This window comes from Octopus sinensis, linkage group LG17 (genome assembly GCF_006345805.1).
Source record: "Octopus sinensis linkage group LG17, ASM634580v1, whole genome shotgun sequence".
Lineage (NCBI taxonomy): Eukaryota > Metazoa > Mollusca > Cephalopoda > Octopoda > Octopodidae > Octopus > Octopus sinensis.
The window spans coordinates 7,950,851-7,970,424 of NC_043013.1; the positions used below are offsets into that span (position 1 = coordinate 7,950,851).

The 19,574-nt window shown below is 39.1% G+C and overlaps 1 protein-coding gene across 10 annotated transcripts in view; it reads left to right on the plus strand.

Annotated features, from left to right (window-relative positions):
• The window catches only part of LOC115220974 (diacylglycerol kinase beta), a 522,104-nt gene that overhangs the window by 17,931 nt on the left and 484,599 nt on the right, over positions 1 to 19,574 (plus strand). The window lies entirely within an intron of this gene.

Here is a 19,574-nt window from a genome sequence, read left to right on the forward strand (position 1 = left end):
GTGAGTGAGTGAGAGTGTTTGTGTGTGTGCATATGTGATCTATATATGTGTGTGTATATAAATATATATATATATGTATGTATATACACACAGACACGCACGCACATACATAATTCTTTCGGATGCCGTTCGTCTAATACTCGCACTTTGGCACGGGCACTCACTCACACACGCTCTCACCTATATATATATATGTATACGATTGTTTTCCGTTTTCGACACGTATATACATACTTATATCCATATATTTATTTAGACGATACACACTTTCACGCGCGCACAAACATATATCAAAAGAAGTACTTTGAAATTTTATACTTGCCTTGTATGTTTACATAATCACACACACACACACGCACAGAGTTTTGTTTTAGCCATCACAAGCTTCGTTAAATTTACAGGACTGTCACATTTCGGTCTTCGTTTCTGTATTTCCTTCTCAGCGAAAGCCGTTTATATTGGCCAGTTCCCGTTTTCAGGCCATTATATATATATATATATATATATATATATATATATATATATATATATATATATATATATATATATATATATATGTAATGAACGACTCTCGCTAAAAGTACTTAGTCATGATAATTCCATTACTGAAATTAACAGATTTACCATAAGATAGTTTTCTTGTCAGTTGCTGACTTCACAGAGAGAGACTTCCCGCCGCCCCATTTACATTACTGAAAAACACCCTCAGCCGTCGTCAAAACAGTATTAGAAACATCAGCTATCCAAACTGTTGAAAAGTTGCTTTAGCTTTCATTAATTTTTTTTTTATTTTCCCCATTTTCTCCTGAGAAAGAATCGAGATTCCACAGAGGACCGTTATTCTTGTCCCCGGAAGAATTTTCATTTGATTTTATTGTATTTGTTTATCTGCAGTATAACTTTTTTAAAATGCAAAGAAAAAAAATCAACAAACAGTTGCGCTGTTCGTTTACATACATACATTATATATATATATATATATATATATATATATACGTACGTACACAAACATACATCTATACAAGGGACATTCGCCGTCAACATTCGGAACTTCCCAATATTATATATATATATATATATACACACACACGCACATATATTCCCATTATATATACATACAAAAACTTCATATTTAAATTAATAAACAGTTGTTTAATATTTTTAAAAATATTATAATTTATTAAAATAGTTTGTTTAATTACTTTAATTATTGTTTTATTGTTCTTAACTGAAATGTAACCCTTTTTTCCTGTGAAGTTTTTTTTCTTCTGTAGCTAATCTTTTTTGTGACTTAATTTCCGTTCACACATCCATGCTCACACTCATATGTGCATTTTTCCCTATTGAAACGTAATATAATTTTCTTTGGTTGATTCTGTGGAAATAAGATTTTAATCATTGTCATTTAGCTATATTTTTCATGTGTTGTTAATGTCTAGTTATTGTTTAAGCGTGTTTTGTCTGTTGTTCGGTTATATTATGTCTGTCGAGTTAACAAACTTAAAACGTTTTATCAAACTCTACAAACAAACACACACACACGTCACTGTTATTAATTCCAGTTTCCACAGAATTTAATAAAAAATGCGAGAAAAGTATTTTATTACGTGTAACGTAAAGGTACTTAGATTAAAATGCTACTCATTCATAATTCCATGGGGAAAATATGCGTATTCACTATGCTTAAATTCAAAAGGAAAATCGGATCTTTTAAAATGCTGTCTTCGAACATCAAAAAAGTTCTTTTACTACGCTTTAATAGCAAACACACACACACACATATGAGTGTGTTTTTCGTAACTAACAGAAAGAGAACTTAATTCATACGTATCTTATTTACTGGCTGTGGAACTACGTGACTTAAGGACCCGGAGTTTCGCGCCAAAGCACCTGTCGAGTGTTTGACAAGTGCCTTGGTACGGAACGAGTCAAAAGATCATTATATTTATGTGTGTGTGTGTGTGTGTGTACGCATACGCTCGTTTGTACGGTCGTTATTCTTGCATTGTAATTATTTCGGCTCTTATACTTAATTTCCTTCTTCTCAAAAGCATTTCGATTCAACCATGCGTTTCGCGTCTTTTTATTGGTTGCTCCCCACTTTCCGCTGTTTAATCGTACATTTCTCTGGCGCACGGGTGCATTTCTTTTTCAGTTTGTTTACTCGTATGTTAACCTTATATTCGCAACTTGCTAACCATCAACAAATCATGACCTTTTATTATGTGACACAAATAAATCGTATACTTTCAACTAATTATATGTACACAATATAATGCCACGCTTCATAAAGCATTAAAGCAAATGGTTAGCAAGTGAAAGATAAGATTTCCTTCCACTCACTCAGACAAATACTCATGGCTTTATTAGGACACCAGTTCTATCATTTTACGCTCACAGTTGCATATTTGGTTGGTAGTGTCTTTTCGGGTCTCAGTTAATCATGCTTAATTTCAAAAAGTATACACACACTTCGTTTACTTTATATCCAGTTATTTCCCCATCGATATTCACACTTTGCAAACATTGTTAATAGCTGATGGCAGCTTGTAAGAAGCGACTGACTTCAAGAAAACTTTTGAAATAATTCGAATTGACACCAAACAAACTTCTACGATATAAGTTACTTAGAATTTGTGCTTGCATTTTACATTAATTTCTTTTTGATGCATTTCCGCGTTTAAAAAAATTACAAAATCAACCGCAAAAAAAAAAGGTTTTTCTCGATTACCGTTATACTTTTAAGAGCTTCGTTTAGTAGTTTTGAAAAAAAAAATATTTTTCGTTTGTTTATTGTTAATTAGCATCAACCACTCCTCTCTCTGATGTCATCTGTTTTTGTACATCCTATCTTAGGACAACTACAACAAACTAGGTTTATCGTCTATAATGTTCAACAACTCTATAGTGAAAATCAATATCATCGAAGTCTGTATATAAAACGTGTCGGTTGAAGAAGACACGTGCTTCGCTTCCATTGACAACTAAATTTGACAATTTGCCTTCGTTCACTCCCACCCAGTCAGTCTAATTCAGATTCCAATACCTTCATATTTGTTGTTTTGTTTTTCGTTTCTCTAAATCCGATTACATAAACAAGTACCAGTAATACACTAGGGTGGGCGCTAGGGTTGACTATGCTCATTCTGCAAATACTGGATTGGGTTTCTTTATAATAAAGAAATCGTTAGTTGCTATTAATTAGACCCAGGTCCAACCCTGCTCGAGCAAACCAGTTTGAACGATTACCCAGGGGTTTCCTTGATGTTTTGTTCCAGGATAATCACAACTAGTAGTAGTTCTTATAAAAAGGAAACGGCGAGTTCTTCACTGCACAAGAAATGTTAGAGTGCCGTTTCTTAAATTTCACAGCAGTATTATTTATTCGTTCCAAGTTCGCATCCTGTGCTTATTAGAGAGGATTTTGGATATAATATTTAACACGGAAACTGTCATTAGTAAAAAAACGGAACACAAATTAAAAACAGAATTATATAACGAACGGTAGCTACAGTTGTGTGTGTAACTGATTTTTATAATACAGATATCTATGACAATATCCTCCAGCAGTCAGCAAGTGAGTTAGTTTTGTTTGTACTCGAGGATACTGTTAATATTTTTACATTCGGCTTGGCTCTCTCCACGTCTGTGTACCTATCTATCTATCATCCTACCAGTCTGCTTTGTCGTTCATTCTCGGGTTGTCAAATAATTACCAGGCCTATATATTGGAATAATCGATATTCGACAGTGTCCCACCTTCCTCCTTTACAAATTTATGGCCAGTGCCAGTGCAAGAAATCGTGGTGAGGTGGTTCGTCGGGTAGATGACAAAATCGGTTGCTCGTTGGACCGAATGTTCTGCAGTATTTTGTTTGTTTCTTCTTTTTATGTTTCCGCGTTCAAATCGCGTCTACGTCCACTTCAGTTTTTATCATTACTGGGTCGATATAAAATATGCAAGTACCACTCAAGTTCTAGTGTTGATATACAATCCACTGTTTCCTCTTCCAAAAATATCTAGCTTTATGTGTGGGTGGTTTGCCCTGATTTGTGTATAGTTAAGAAGTTCGCCTCAGAAGCTTATGGTTTCGAGTTCATTCTTCTGTGTGGAACTTTGGACTAATGTCATCTACTATAGTCCAGGCCAACTAATGTCTTGTCGGCGGAGGTAGAAATACCCTAACCCTAAACGCCGAAAACGGGTGGTGTGCGTATTCTTTACCTTCGCCGCCTTGGGAGTCAGGTACATAGGGAATATCATCATCATCGTTTAACATCCGCTTTCCATACTGGCATGGGTTGGACGGTTTGTCTGAAGACTGGCGAGCCAGAAGGCTGCACCAGGCAAAGTTTCTACAGCCGGATGCCCTTCCTAGCGCCAACCACTCTGAGAGTGTAGTGGGTGCTTTTACATGCCACTAGCACAAGAACCAGTCAGGCGGTACTGGCAATGACCACATTCAAAAGGTGTTTTTTACGTGCCACCTGCACAGGAGCCAGCCCGGTGACACTGGCAACGACCTTGCTCAAACGTTTTTCACGTGTCACTGGCACATGTGCCAGTAAGGCGACGCTGGCAACAATCACACTCGAATGGTGCTTCTTTACGTGCCACCAGCATGGAAACCAGTCAGTGGCCCTGGCAACGATCTCTCTCAGATGGTGTTTTTAAAGTTCCACTGGCACGAGTGCCAATCTGGTGATACTGCCATCAGCCACGTCAACAATAACATCATCATCATCATCGTCATGATCATTTCACGCATCCTAGAAACTTTTCTGCTAAAGTTTTTTGTATGCCTGAATGCGCCCTGGTTCAGTATGTGTGTGTTAGTGTGTAAGAGAACTTATGTCTATTAAAAGTAACATTGTACAGACGACACATTTTTATGCCTGAATGGTACCTAGTAAGATTAATAAAAAAAAAATATATTATTTAGGTGCATTTGTTGTTGTGTTAGTAGTTATAGTAGTGTTTTCGAGTGAAACGTTTTATAGTTATTCAAACCGGATAAAGAACCACTGACCTATTTCTTTGCTGTGTGGGGTGAATTGTCGTGAAGGTGTGTGGCTTGGTAGCTAGGGTATTCACCTTACATTTGTAAGGTCGTGAGTTCAATTACCGGCAACACGTTGTGTCCTTGAGCAAGACACTTTATTTCACATTGCACCAGTCCACTCAGCTGGCAAAAATGAATAAGTACCTGTGTAAGCTGGTTTATGTGTTTTGACAAGGGGTTAGAATATAGCAGTCAATGGTAAGGTATGGATCAGTGAACTTTGTGTGGTAAACTCTACAACTCTCTCTCTCTCTCTTTCTCTCTCTCTCTCTCTCTCTCTCTCTCTCTCTTATCTGCTCATTCTTCATCCTTTCGTGGGCATTAAAAATAAAGTACCCACCTAACACTGAGGTTGATATAATCGACTTGACCTCAACTCTCAAAATTACTGGCTTTGCGCTAAAATAACAAAGAATTATTAAATTGGTACTTAAGACAGCGCCCTGGCAGAATTGTTAGCATCTTTGTGTTCTGAGTTCAAATCTTACCAAGGCCAACTTTTCTTTTCATCCTTTTGTGGGTGGTATTAAAACTAAACACTGAGGTTAGTGTAACTGACTTGACCTCTACTCTCAAAATTGCTGACCTTGTCCTCAAATTAGAAGGAATTATAAAATTGATGTTTGCAACATTAAAAACATAAATTGAAAAAGATTCTTCCATAAAATCACCTTGTGTAGTTTTAATTGAAAACAATTACTTTAAAACAAATAGAATCAGTTTTGTTATCAAAAGGGTTAACACAATATTTGCTACAGACAAGAAAAAAGCTACTTTAAGTGGGTTGCTAGTGATAAAACTAGCAATTATTGAAATGAGATGGAATATTTTGAAAGAAATTATAATTAAGATTTAGGAGGGAACTTCTCTGAAGCATGAATTTTTTTAAAATACATTTTTATGCTTGGAGGTAACATATTTCAGAATTTGTTTGAGCACAACTTTTGTCCATTACTGATATTTTTGTTGTGTCTGGGAGGATAATGTAAGATTTTTTTTTATACAATTAAGGAAAAAAAAAATTTAAAAAACCCCCCAAAAATACAGAAAGTGTGAAGGGAGCAAATGGTTTCACTGAACAAAAAAAAAAAAAATGGACAAGAAACTGTAAATTATAATCTGCTACTCTTGCATGCATACATATATGCATACATACATCATCATCATCATTATCATTGCCATCATTCATCATCAATATACTTCATTATGATGATCATCTAAATTATTATGATCATCATAGTCATCATCATCATCATCGTTTTAACTTCTACATTTCCTTGCTTGTGGTAGACTTTTCTGTGGCCAGGTGCTCTTCCTGTCACCAACTCTCTCCTGTTTCCAAACAAAGAAATATTTCCCCATGGCTGGATATGTTTTCATAGAAGACTAAAAAAGTAAAGTTACCTTCTCGAGTCATACTGACTCATAAGGGACGGTTCCCCAGTTTTATGGTGTATATCTTCTCCACCTGGATGGGATGCCAGTCCATCATAAGGATTACTCACATCTAACTGCTGAGTGGACAGGAGCAATGTGAAATGAAGTGTTTTGCTCAAGAACACAACATGTTTATCAGTCCAGGAATCGAAACAACAATCTTACAATCATGAAACCAACACCCTAACCACTAAGCCACGTGCCTCCACTTTTCATGGAAGACTGGAAATGAAAGGCACCACATGTATTGTTGTGACACTCAGTTCTAAACTATCATGTGACATGAAGACAATGAGACGCATACACACAAAAACATGCACACATGTACAGTCACACACACAAACACACGTGCACACACACACATTTGTATATACTCTATAGTCTTCATTTAGTTACCCTCTTCTGAATCCACTCTTCACAAGGTTTTGGTTGGCCCAGGGCTATTTGTAGAAGACACTTGGTTCAAGGGAGACTGACCCTTTAAACATGTGGCTGGGAAGAAAACTTTTTAACCACATGTCCAGCTTTTGCAAGGTTTTTATAGCTGGATGCTATTCATAATACCAATCATTTTATAGAGTATGCTGTTTGCTTTTGTTAGGGCCCCCAACACAAGTGGGGTTACAGAATAATGTGCAAGACAAGATCCCTTCACAGAGTGTGGGTGTATTATTGACAGGTCAATTCATTCGGCTAAAAATTCTTCAAGGCAGTGCCCCAGCATGGCTGTAGTCTAATGATTGAAAGAAGTAAAAGAGAAGATATATACAGACACACAAACAAAAAAAAAACACATACACACACATGCATACTTACACACATGCTCAAAAACACATACATACATACATAAACACACATACACAAACACACATACACATATGTACACACATTTATATATATATATATATATATATATTACGTGCCGGTGGCACGTAAAAAGCACCAACCGATCATGGCCGTTGCCAGCCTCGCCTGGCCCCCATGCTGGTGGCACGTAAGAAGCAACATCCGACCGTGGCCGTTTGCCAGCCTCATCTGGCACCTGTGCAGGTGGCACGTAAAAAGCACCCACTACACTCACGGAGTGGTTGGCGTTAGGAAGGGCATCCAGCTGTAGAAACATTACCAGATCAGACTGGGCCTGGTGCAGCCTTCTGGCTTCCCAGACCCCAGTTGAACCGTCCAACCCATGCCAGCATGGAAAGCGGACGCTAAACGATGATGAAGATGATGATGATATAACTGTTAATCCCATCCCATTTTTTCTCCCTTTTTTTGTCCTCTTACTCCTTTCTGTTGAAGAGCATAGGCTCACAATGTCAAAAACTTTTCCATTCTTCCCAAGTGTTCCTTCACCTGTCTTTGTCTTTTGTTTTCTGTAAATTTGAACTATATATAATATATATATATATATTACGTGCCGGTGGCACGTAAAAAGCACCAACCGATCATGGCCGTTGCCAGCCTCGCCTGGCCCCCATGCTGGTGGCACGTAAGAAGCAACATCCGACCGTGGCCGTTTGCCAGCCTCATCTGGCACCTGTGCAGGTGGCACGTAAAAAGCACCCACTACACTCACGGAGTGGTTGGCGTTAGGAAGGGCATCCAGCTGTAGAAACATTACCAGATCAGACTGGGCCTGGTGCAGCCTTCTGGCTTCCCAGACCCCAGTTGAACCGTCCAACCCATGCCAGCATGGAAAGCGGACGCTAAACGATGATGAGATGATGATGATATAACTGTTAATCCCATCCCATTTTTTCTCCCTTTTTTTGTCCTCTTACTCCTTTCTGTTGAAGAGCATAGGCTCACAATGTCAAAAACTTTTCCATTCTTCCCAAGTGTTCCTTCACCTGTCTTTGTCTTTTGTTTTCTGTAAATTTGAACTATATATATATATATATATATATTGGCTATAGGAAGGGTATTGGCATGAGGAAGGGCATGCCAAATCAGACTGGAGTCTGATGCAACCCCTCAGCTTATCAGCCCTCCCGGTCAAAGTGTCCAACCCATGCCAGCATGGACAACAGACGTTAAATGAGGATAATGACTACAATAATGATGATGATGATGATATATATCTATATATATATATATATAGTTAATCCAAACAAGAAAACACGAAAAAAACAAAAAAAACACAATAACGCAAGGACGTGGAACAAATAAAGTATTATTGGACGCTCAGGAAAGAAGGGAAGAAGGAGGGTTTAACGTTTCGAGCGGAGCTCTTCGTCGGAAACATAGGAGAAGGAAAGATCCCGAGAAGGGAAGACAGAGGGAAATATATATATATATATATGAATTATATTTAGTTCAAGTCGTGATGGAGTGAAGTATCAGACTAAAGGAATCTACAGCTGGCATTAAGTACTTTGTTCATTTGTTTGTAAATCCAAATGTGATATGTACACGCACACACACACACACATGCACACACACATTCACACACACACACACACATGCACACACACACACATGCACACACACACACACATGCACACACACATACACACACACACACATGCACACACACACACACATGCACACACACATACACACACACACACCATGCACACACACACACACATGCACACACACATACACATGCACACACACACACATGCACATACACACACATGCACACACACACATGCACACACACACACATTCACACACACACATACATGCACACACACATACACATGCACACACACACACATGCACATACACACACATGCACACACATGCACACACACGCACACACACACACACACACGCACACACACATTCCTTTTAAACTTTACTTCTTCATTCCTAGCACCGGTTTGCATGAATTACTTATTGCATGTTTGGCTCTGTTTTTAAAGAATTGATTAGCTTCGTGGTTGACTTGGTTCGGTGCATTTCCTAACCAACATGCATGATCGGTGATGTGAAAGCTGTTAGTTAAATTAAGCTGGTTTATGTGTTTTGACAACGGGGTTAGAATATAGCAGTCAATGGCAACGTAAGAATCAGTGAACCTTGTGTGCTAAACTCTACAACTCTCTCTCTCTCTCTCTCTCTCATCTGCTCTTGTTTATCTATTCTTATATCTTTATCATAATACAGACTCAGTACACTTATGTAAGCCTTCTTCTCTCTTTCTTGCTTCTGTTGTATTTGTAGCAGCAGTGGCAAAGTGGCGGCACAATGGCCCAGTGGTGCTTTTTACGTGCCACCGGCATGAGGGCCAGGCGAGGCTGGCAACGGCCACGATTGGATGGTGCTTTTTATGTGCCACCGGCATGAGGCCAGTCGGGGCAGCGCTGGCAACGGTGGTTAGGGCAGTGGACTTGCGGTCAGAGGATCGCGGTTTCAATTCCCAGACCGGCCGTCGTGTGTGTTTATTGAGCGAAAACACCTAAAGCTCCACGAGGCTCCGGCAGGGGGTGGGTGGCGACCCCTGTTGTACTCTTTCGCCCCGACTTTCTCTCACTCTTTCTTCTTGTTTCTTGTCCCCGACTTCCTACGCAACCGCTGAGCTCTGGATGCGCATTCATCCATCCGTCGATGCTCTTGGTGTCGGGGGTTGACCTGCTTTCTCTTCTGCTGGTCTTACAAATAGCAAAGGACCACGTTTCGGACTTCTCCGAAGGCACGATCTTGCAAGCTCTGGGACGAAGACCGCTTCGCTCAACAAACAAACAAACAAGCAGCAGCAGCAATAACAGCAGTAATTGTTATTGTTTAGGCTCCACATCAATGATCATAGTTATTCCAGCCTTGACTAACCCATTTTTTTTCTCAGGAATTGTGTACACTGGTTTTCATTTATTTATTTATTTTTGTCATGAGGGCTGGGTCTCGCATTGTTGGAACGCAGTGGCACATGAGTGACTGAAAGTACAACAATAGCCCTTTTCCCCTGAATGAGATGCCAGTTCATCATAGGGTTAACTTCCCAGTTAATTCTAGAATTCATCTTAAAGGAGCACTCGATCGGTTGCGACGACGAGGGTCCCAGCTGATACGTTCAACGGAACAGCTTGCTCATGAAATAAACAAGCAAGTGGCTGAGCACTCCACAGACATGTGTACCCTTAACGTAGTTCTTGGGGAGATTCAGCATGACACAGAGTGTGACAAGGCTGACCCTTTGAAATACAGGTACTACTCATTTTTGCCAGCTGAGTGGACTGGAGCAATGTAAAATAAAGTGTCTTGCCCAAGGACACAACGCGCTACCGGGAATTGAACTCACGACCTTACGGTTAAAGCAGAAATATTGTGTGTTAGAATCATGAGCAGTTTCAGGCAGGTTGGTATCGAAAGACTTAAAGATTTAAAGTTGGGTGTGGTTTTTGAGTGATTTTGGTTACTGTTTCCATAGGGCTTACTCTGCAATTTGCTCAAGAAAAGATATGAATCACTGAAATTTGTGTTACAAGTCTATGACTCATCATCATCATCATCATCATTTAGCATCCGCTTTCCATGCTAGCATGGGTTGGATGGTTCAACAGGGGTCTGGGAAGCCAGAAGGCTGCACCAGGCCCAGTCTGATCTGGCAATGTTTCTACGGCTGCATGCCCTTCCTAACGCCAACCACTCCGTGAGTGTAGTGGGTGCTTTTTACGTGCCAGACGAGGCTGGCAAATGGCCAGTCGGATGGTACTTTTTACGTGCCACCGGCACGAGGGCCAGGCGTGGCTGGCAACGGCCACGATCGGATGGTGCTTTTTATGTGCCACCGGCACGAGGCCAGTCGGGGCGGCACTGGCAACGGCCACGTTCGGATGGTTCTCTTACGTACCACCGGCACTGGTATCACAGCTGCAATTTCCATTGATGTTGATTGATATCGATGACTCCTCTATTGTATTTTTTTTTATTCATTTGCATACATTTAAAAATTTATTTTTTTGTTTGTTTGCTTTATATTTTCATTACAAGCCCATTGACTCATCTCTGTCCATTCTGTTGCTTTAACAGCAGCAACAACAGCAACAGCAGTATTTGAGTCTTAAGCAGCCAACAGTATTCATTATATTAAATATTCTGCTACAGATTTATCACCTGATCTGAAAAATTTTTTCTTTGCTGTGGTTTTGTATCTTTTACTTTTTATTTGTTTCAGTTCTTAGACTACGACCATCCTGGAGCACTGGGTTGAAGAGTTTTTAGTCAAATGAATGAATAGCTCCCAGGACTTAGAATTTTCTATTGTTCAACCTGGTACCTATTCCATCGGTCTCTTTTGCTGAACTGCTTATTTATTTTACTGATCCTGAAAGGATGAAAAAGCAAAGACGACCTTTGTGGGATTTGAACTCAGATAGTAAAGATAGATGAAATGTCGCTAAGCATTTTGGCTAAAAGAAGATACTGTCCTTCACAATCTTTCTACCTATTAGATGGCCAGTCAGAATTTTCTCCAAAATTAAAAGAGAAAGAGAAAAACATACATACATACCACTCACTCTCACACACACACACACACATGTAGATACATTCACTCATACATAAATACATGCATGCATGTATCTATACATATATACTTACATACACACACGATCGGATGGTGCTTTTTACATGCCACCGGCACGATGCCAGTCGGGGCAGTGCTGGCAACGGCCACGTTCGGATGGTTCTCTTACGTACCACCGGCACTGGTATCACAGCTGCAATTTCCATTGATGTTGATCGATATATATATATATATATATATTATATATATATATATATGTATATATATGAAAAAACAAGTCAAGATAGAAAATGCTAAACTAATTTTACAAAGAATATTTCAGTACCAGTTTCAGTCATTGAGACTTTTTCAACTGTAACAATTAAATAATTAAATTTAGAAAAATTAAAAGAAAAGTTTTTTTAAAAGAATATTTGTATAGTGTTCAAATATAATTGGCATTTTCCTTGTTTCTGCCTTGTTTTTTCATATATATCAACTCGTGTGTTCCTTTTCATCCTTATACATATATATATATAATTTAAACTGGTTGTTTGCATATCTGCATATATATGTATGTATATGTTCATATATGTAAGTATTCGTATGTTGTGTATATATATTTGTATTTATGTGCTGTGTATATTCCACTGATGAGGCAAAGCATTTCTTATGCAGAGCCAGCAATCCGGGATCTGGAGTTATCCAGTAACATTTTGCTAGTTTATTTTGTTTTTTTTTGTCTTCTCTCCCGGTGCTGTATGAACAGTTAATGTGGTTTTAGAGTCAAGTTTTACATACATACACATATACTCACACAGAGTTGAAACGCTGTTTGATTTTTTTTCGCGGTAGGACTTCCATCATCCCACTACCAAGTTTGTCATCACCCTTTCCTTCCTTGTTCATCTCTCACCCCTTCCTTTCTCATTCATATGTTGTGATGGAAAAAAAACACAAGGGTGTTATTATAGTAGATTTTAAAAAATGTTCCATCAGTTTCACATTAATTTATATTCCAATCACTAGCTTAATAATGGTAGTTATTTTAATAAATTCTTCGTTATTTTCAAAATTAATTGGAAAAAAAACATCCCCAAAATTGCAATAAATTTCAATGTGAATGCTGTAACAAACGGTTAATATTTTCAGGGTCAGTATTGATATCAATTTAAACAATCATGCTCCATCTGATATAAAAACATGCAAATCTTGTATCTCTTTTACTCTTTTACTTGTTTCAGTCATTTGACTGCGGCCATGCTGGAGCATTGCCTTTAGTCGAGCAAATCAACCCCAGGACTTATTCTTTGTAAGCCTAGTACTTATTCTATCGGTCTCTTTTGCCGAACCGCTAAGTTATGGGGACGTAAACACACAAGCATCGGTTGTCAAGTGATGTTGGGGGGACAAACATAAACACACACACACATATATACGACGGGCTTCTTTCAGTTTCCGTCTACCAAATCCACTCACAAGGCTTTGGTCGGCCCAAGGCTATAGTAGAAGATACTTGCCCAAGGTGCCACGCAGTGGGACTGAACCTGGAACAATGTGGTTGGTAAGTAAGCTACCTACCACACGGCTACTCCTGCGCCTAGAGAAAAATATGGAACTCTTCACGAATTTGCGTGTCAAGATAAATATCAAATCAAAATTATAGTTGTGATACCTGTGTTGGTGGCACGTAAAAAGCACCATCCGAACGTGGCTGATGCCAGCGCCGCCTTGACTGTCTTCTGTGCCGGTGGCACATAAAAAGCACCAACCGATTGTGGCCACTGCCAGCCTCCCCTGACACCTGTGCTGGTGGCACGTAAAAAGCACCCACTTACACTCACGGAGTGGTTGGCGTTAGGAAGGGCATCCAGCTGTAGAAACACTGCCAGATCAGACTGGAGCCTGGTGCAGCCTCCTGGCTTCCCAGACCCTGGTTGAACCGTCCAACCCATGCTAGCATGGAAAACAGACGTTAAATGATGATGATGATGATGATAGCCACATTTGTGCCCAGTTTCTGTGATGCCGAAAGATGGTAAATGGTAATATGTAGTCCTTCACCAATAATCATATGGATGTTGTGATGTGAATCAACCAATGATCTTTTAAATTGTATGGTTTATCCTTGAATCGGATTGGAAAGGTTGCTGTTGTTATTACTGTTTTTGTTGTTGTTGTTGCTGCTGTTGCTGCTACTGTTGTTGTTGTTGTTGTTGAGTAGCCCCAATCAGCTTTGCTTAAGTAGTCTTTATAATCATGGAAGTAGCTGACTAGAAATTCGTTGATCAGCAATTCTTGTTATGGCCATCCAACATCTGTATGTGCTTTTAGTCAGTAGAAGCTGGGGATTGATGGTGGGTGGTGATGGTGGCGGCAATGGTGGCAGTGGTGGCATTTGTAGTGGTGGTGGCAGTGGTGATTGTAGTGGTGGTGGTGGTGATTGTGGTGATAGTGGTGGTAGTGGTGGTGGTTGTGGAGGTGGTAGTTATGGTAGTGGTGGTGGTGTTGGAGGTGGTGGTGGTGATGGTGGTGGTGGTGATGATGATGGTGTCTTGTGTAGGTAAGAGTATGGGAAGGGATTACCTGGAGTGGGATGATATTCCACGTAAAATACTGAAGGTTATTAATTATTGGAGAGTGTATGCGCAGAAGTGAGTTCCAAAGACAAAGATCTATAAAAGAAAAAAATGGAAAAAAAAAAAAACACAAGCCAATGATGGTGTCTCTATGTGTTTGTTTTAACCAGCTAGAAATAACAGCTAAATTTTCCTTAAATAATACCCTATTGTCTTCAAAATGGAGGAAAATGCCTGAAAAAAAATCCTCAAAGAAAGTAGAACAAAACAAAACAAAAAAACTGAATGGTTGGAATGCCTTCAATCAAAGGTCTGCTTGATCAAGTCTAACCTGGAGTTAAACAATCTCTAGTGATTTAGGAAATGGTTAAACATCTCCATTGTCATCATCATCATCATCGTCTTCTTTGTCTTCAGCATCGTTGTTGTCGTTGTCATCATCATCATCATTATCATTATCATCATCATCTTTTAACATCTTTCTTATATGCTGGCATGAGTCGGATAGTTTGACAGGATTTGGTGGATCAGAGGAACGGATCATGCTTCAAAGTTTGCTTTGGCATAGTTTCTGTGACTGGATGCCCTTCTTAATGCCAACCACTTATGGAGTGGACTAACATAGTGAAGAATCTCAATAGTTTTTCTTAAACTTTCATCTCTTACTTATTTCATTCATTCATTCACCTGTGGCAATGTTGGGGCACCAACTTGAAAGATTTTGTTAAACTAATCAATCCCACTAATTGTTCTTTTTTAAAGCCTAGTATTTAGTCTATCAGTCTCTTTTGCCAAACCACTAAGTTCGTTTAACGTCCACTTTCCATGCTAGCATGGGTTGGACGATTTTGACTGAGGGCTGGCTGCACCAGGCTCCAATATAGATTTGGCAGAGTTTCTACAGCTGGATGCCCATCCTAATGCCAACCACTCCGAGAGTGTAGTTGGTGCTTTTACATGCCACTGGCACAAGAACCAGTCAGGCGGTACTGGCAACGACCTCACTCGAATCTTTTTACACATGCCACCAGCACAGGTGCCAGTAAGGCGATGTTAGGAACATAAACAAACCAACATTGGCTCTCAAGTGGTTGCAGTAGGGAAACACACACGTGCACACACACACACACACACACACACACACACACACACACAACACACAGAGGTAAATATACATGATGGACTTCTTTCAGTTTCCGCCTACCAAATCCACTCACAAGACTTTGGTCGACCAGGGATTTAGTAGAAGTAGGACTGAACCATGGAATTTTTTCTTATTTTATTCATTTGCCGTTTTTCATTAATCTTCAGTGTGATGCATATTTGAAAGTCATTTTATCACCCATGACATCATCATGGTCAAGTGTTGAACCAACTGGAGGACCTGTGTATGGATGTTTGACCTGTTAGGAATAACTGCAAAATCTCCCTCAAATTACACCCTAATGTCTTAAAGTAGAACATATTAAATGATGCATTCTAGATCAGTGGTTCTCAACCAGGGTCTACCTGACCCTTGAGGGCCCACCTAAGATCTTGTTGTTAAAATTTATGTGCAATAAATCAGTTATGCTTTTACACTATACAATATTTTAACAAGTTTCATTTATATATTATTCCTAATCATCATCATCATCATCATCATCACCATCATTTAACGTCCATTTTCCATGCTGGCATGGGTTGGATGGTTTGACTGAAAACTAGTAAGCTGGGGAGCTGCACCAGGTTCCTATCTGATTTGGCATGGCTTCTACGGCTGGATGCCCTTCCTAATGCCAACCACTCCAAAGAATGTAGTGGGTGCTTTTAACATGCCATTGGCATGGTTACCAGTTATGTAGCGTCGGCATTGACCACAACTACAATCTCACTTGACTTCACAGGTCTTTTCAAGCATGATATATTCTTTTCTACACTAGGCACAAGGCCCGAAATTTGGGGAGAGGGGGCCAGTTGATTAGATCGACCCCGGTATGCATCTGATACTTAATTTATTGATCCCGAAAGGATGAAAGGCAAAGTTGACCTTGGCGGAATTTGAACTCAGAACATAAAGACAGACGAAATACCACTAAGCATTTTGCCCAGCATGCTAATGCTTCTGCCAGTTCGCCGCCTTTCAAACATGGTACATCACCAAAGGTCTTGGTCACTTGTCACTACCTCTGTGAGGCCCAATGTTTGAACAGTGCTTTTTATGTGCCATCAGCACGGGTACCAGTTATGTGGTACTGGCATCAGCCACTACTATGATTTCACTTGCCTTGACAGGTCTTCTTAATCATGGCATATTTTCCAGAATTTTTTAAACGTTGAATGGTTATGAGGGTCCATGCGACTGAAATATGAATCAAAGGGAGTTCATGGATGAAAAATGGTTGTAGATAGACAGTGCTTGACAAAAACACTGAATAAGCAGATATCATTTATTAGAAGATACTTGCTCAAGGCACCATGCAGTAGTACTGAACCCATAACCATGTGGGTTGGGAAGCAAACTTCTTAACCATGTGGACTGATGTAAACATCTTGTCTCTATATACAATATCTTGAAACAAATCTCCATGTAGCAGTAATGTAGCAGTAATTTATTAATTAAATTGCTTATCAATTTATTAATTAAATTGCCTATCAAGAATGCATTATAATACAATATGCAAATCTGTAATCTAATTTACTTGAGCCCACTATTACTAAGAGCTTAAACGTATTTCTGGACAATGAGTACTCAGTGACTAATGAAATTCCAACACCGGACTGAAACCAATCCAATTGCCTCCTTCTTTTTCTGACTAAGAAGACAAATTGCACGTTTATACATACAATGTTAGTTAAAGATTTATGATACACACATACATACATACACACACATATAATATAAATAGGCGCAGGCATGGCTGTGTGGTAAGAAGCTTGCTTCCTAACCACATGGCTCCAGGTTCAGTTCCACTGCATGGCACCTTGAGCAAGTGACTTCTACTATAGCCTTGGGCTGACCAAAACCTTATGAATGGATTTGGTAGACGGAAACTGAAAGGAGCCCATCATATATATATATATGTATGTATATATTTGTATGTTTATGTCTGTGTTTGTCCCATCGCTTAGCGGTTCAACAAAAGAGACCGATAGAATAAATACCAGGCCTACAAAGAATAAGTCCAGGGGGTCAATATCTTCGACTAAAAGGTAGTGCTCTAGCATGGCCACACTCAAAAATGACTGAAACAAATAAAAGAATAAAAGAATATAATATATATATATATATATATATATATATATATAATATATATATATATATACATATATGTGTGTATGTGTATGTATATATATATATATATATATATACATATATATGTATATTTATTACAAAATAACAGCGAAACAAAACCCTGCTAATGCACCAGGAATTGATTATCTTCAGAGTACAAATATCAAGTGTATAACTAACATCTAGTATAACTAATCATCATCACCATCGTCATCTTCATCATCGTCGTAATCATCATTTGATATTGATCTTTTATGCTGGCATGGGTTGGATGCTTTGACTGGCTCCAATGAGGCAGGGAAATATATCAGGCTCTAGTGTCTGTTAATATCTTAAAATCTATGAATATCTACTGTGTGACTACAAAGCTTGTCTGAAATCTTTTATTGGTGTAAAAGTGAAAAAAACCCCAAAAAAACAATGGACAAAAGTTTTTCATTATTTACATTATTTACATTTGATGGATATTTGTCCTCATCTTGTTTGTTGTTAACACAACGTTTCGGCTGATATACCCTCCAGCCTTCTTCAGGTGTCTGAGAACCCAGGTTCGAAATTTCTCCAAGACACCTGAAGACGATGAAGACAAATATCGGCGATCCTTTGGTATAGGTACCGTAAGTACCTGAAGTGGCTTTGTTTACATTTCTGAAGATAACAGAAACCCTTTTCTCCCACCCCTAACCCTAACCCTAACACAAACCCTAACCCCACTGCCCCATATATATATAAAAAAAACACTTTCTTGAAATGTATCCGGTACTTCCGGTACCTATATCGAAGTTACGCCCAAATATCCATCGAATGTAAATAATGTAAATAATGTACATAATTCCTCATCTCTTAAATATAGAACTGAAAAGTTTTTCAATTTCATTCTTTCTTCCCTTTAAACCACTGCTTCCATAAGACAAAATAATGACAAAAAAACTATTAGTGACTTAATGACCTTTAGAGCTAGAGAAAAATTCAGTTTAATTTTTTTTCCAGCCAGATGACCAGTGCTTTTGTTGACCAATGGGAAAGTGTATAAAGTGTAAATATTTCCTTGTTGCTTAAGTACACATTAACCCGTTTACTGTAGAAATCAGAATTATCCACTCAAAATTTCATTACCCTTAACTGCAGAAAGCAGTTTGGTATATTGATCTATGTTTTGTTGAAGAATGTCACGTTTGAAACTATTTTCTTAAGCCATGTCAAGTTTTGGCACAAAGCCATCCATTTCAGGGGAGGGAGTAACTTGATTACATCGACCCCTGTGTTCATTTGGTACTTATTTTATTGACCCTGAAAGGACGAAAGGCAAAGTTGACCTTTTCTTGTTTTTTTGTTTTTGTTTTTATTCCTTCTCGAGCCATGCCTGGCTCACAAGGGCCGGTTTCCTGGTTTCTTGGCGTATAGGTTCCCCACCTGGTCGGGACACCAGTCTGTTGCAGGTGAGCTGCAAGATGCAAGAAGAAAGAGCGAGAGAAAGTTGTGCCAAAAGAGTCAGTAGAAGTTTGCCATTACCTTCTGCTGGAGCCACATGGAGCTTAGGTGTTTCGTTCATAAACACACACATCGCCCGGTCTGAGATTCGAACCGGCAATCCCTCGACCGCAAGTCCGCTGCTCTAACCACTAGGCCATGTGCCTCCACCTTGGTGGAATTTGAACTCAGAATGTTAAAAATGAATGAGATGCTGCCAAGCATTTTGCCCAGCGTGTTAACGATTCTGTCAGCTCATCACCTCACATGTCAAATTTATTGAGGTAATGTGACTT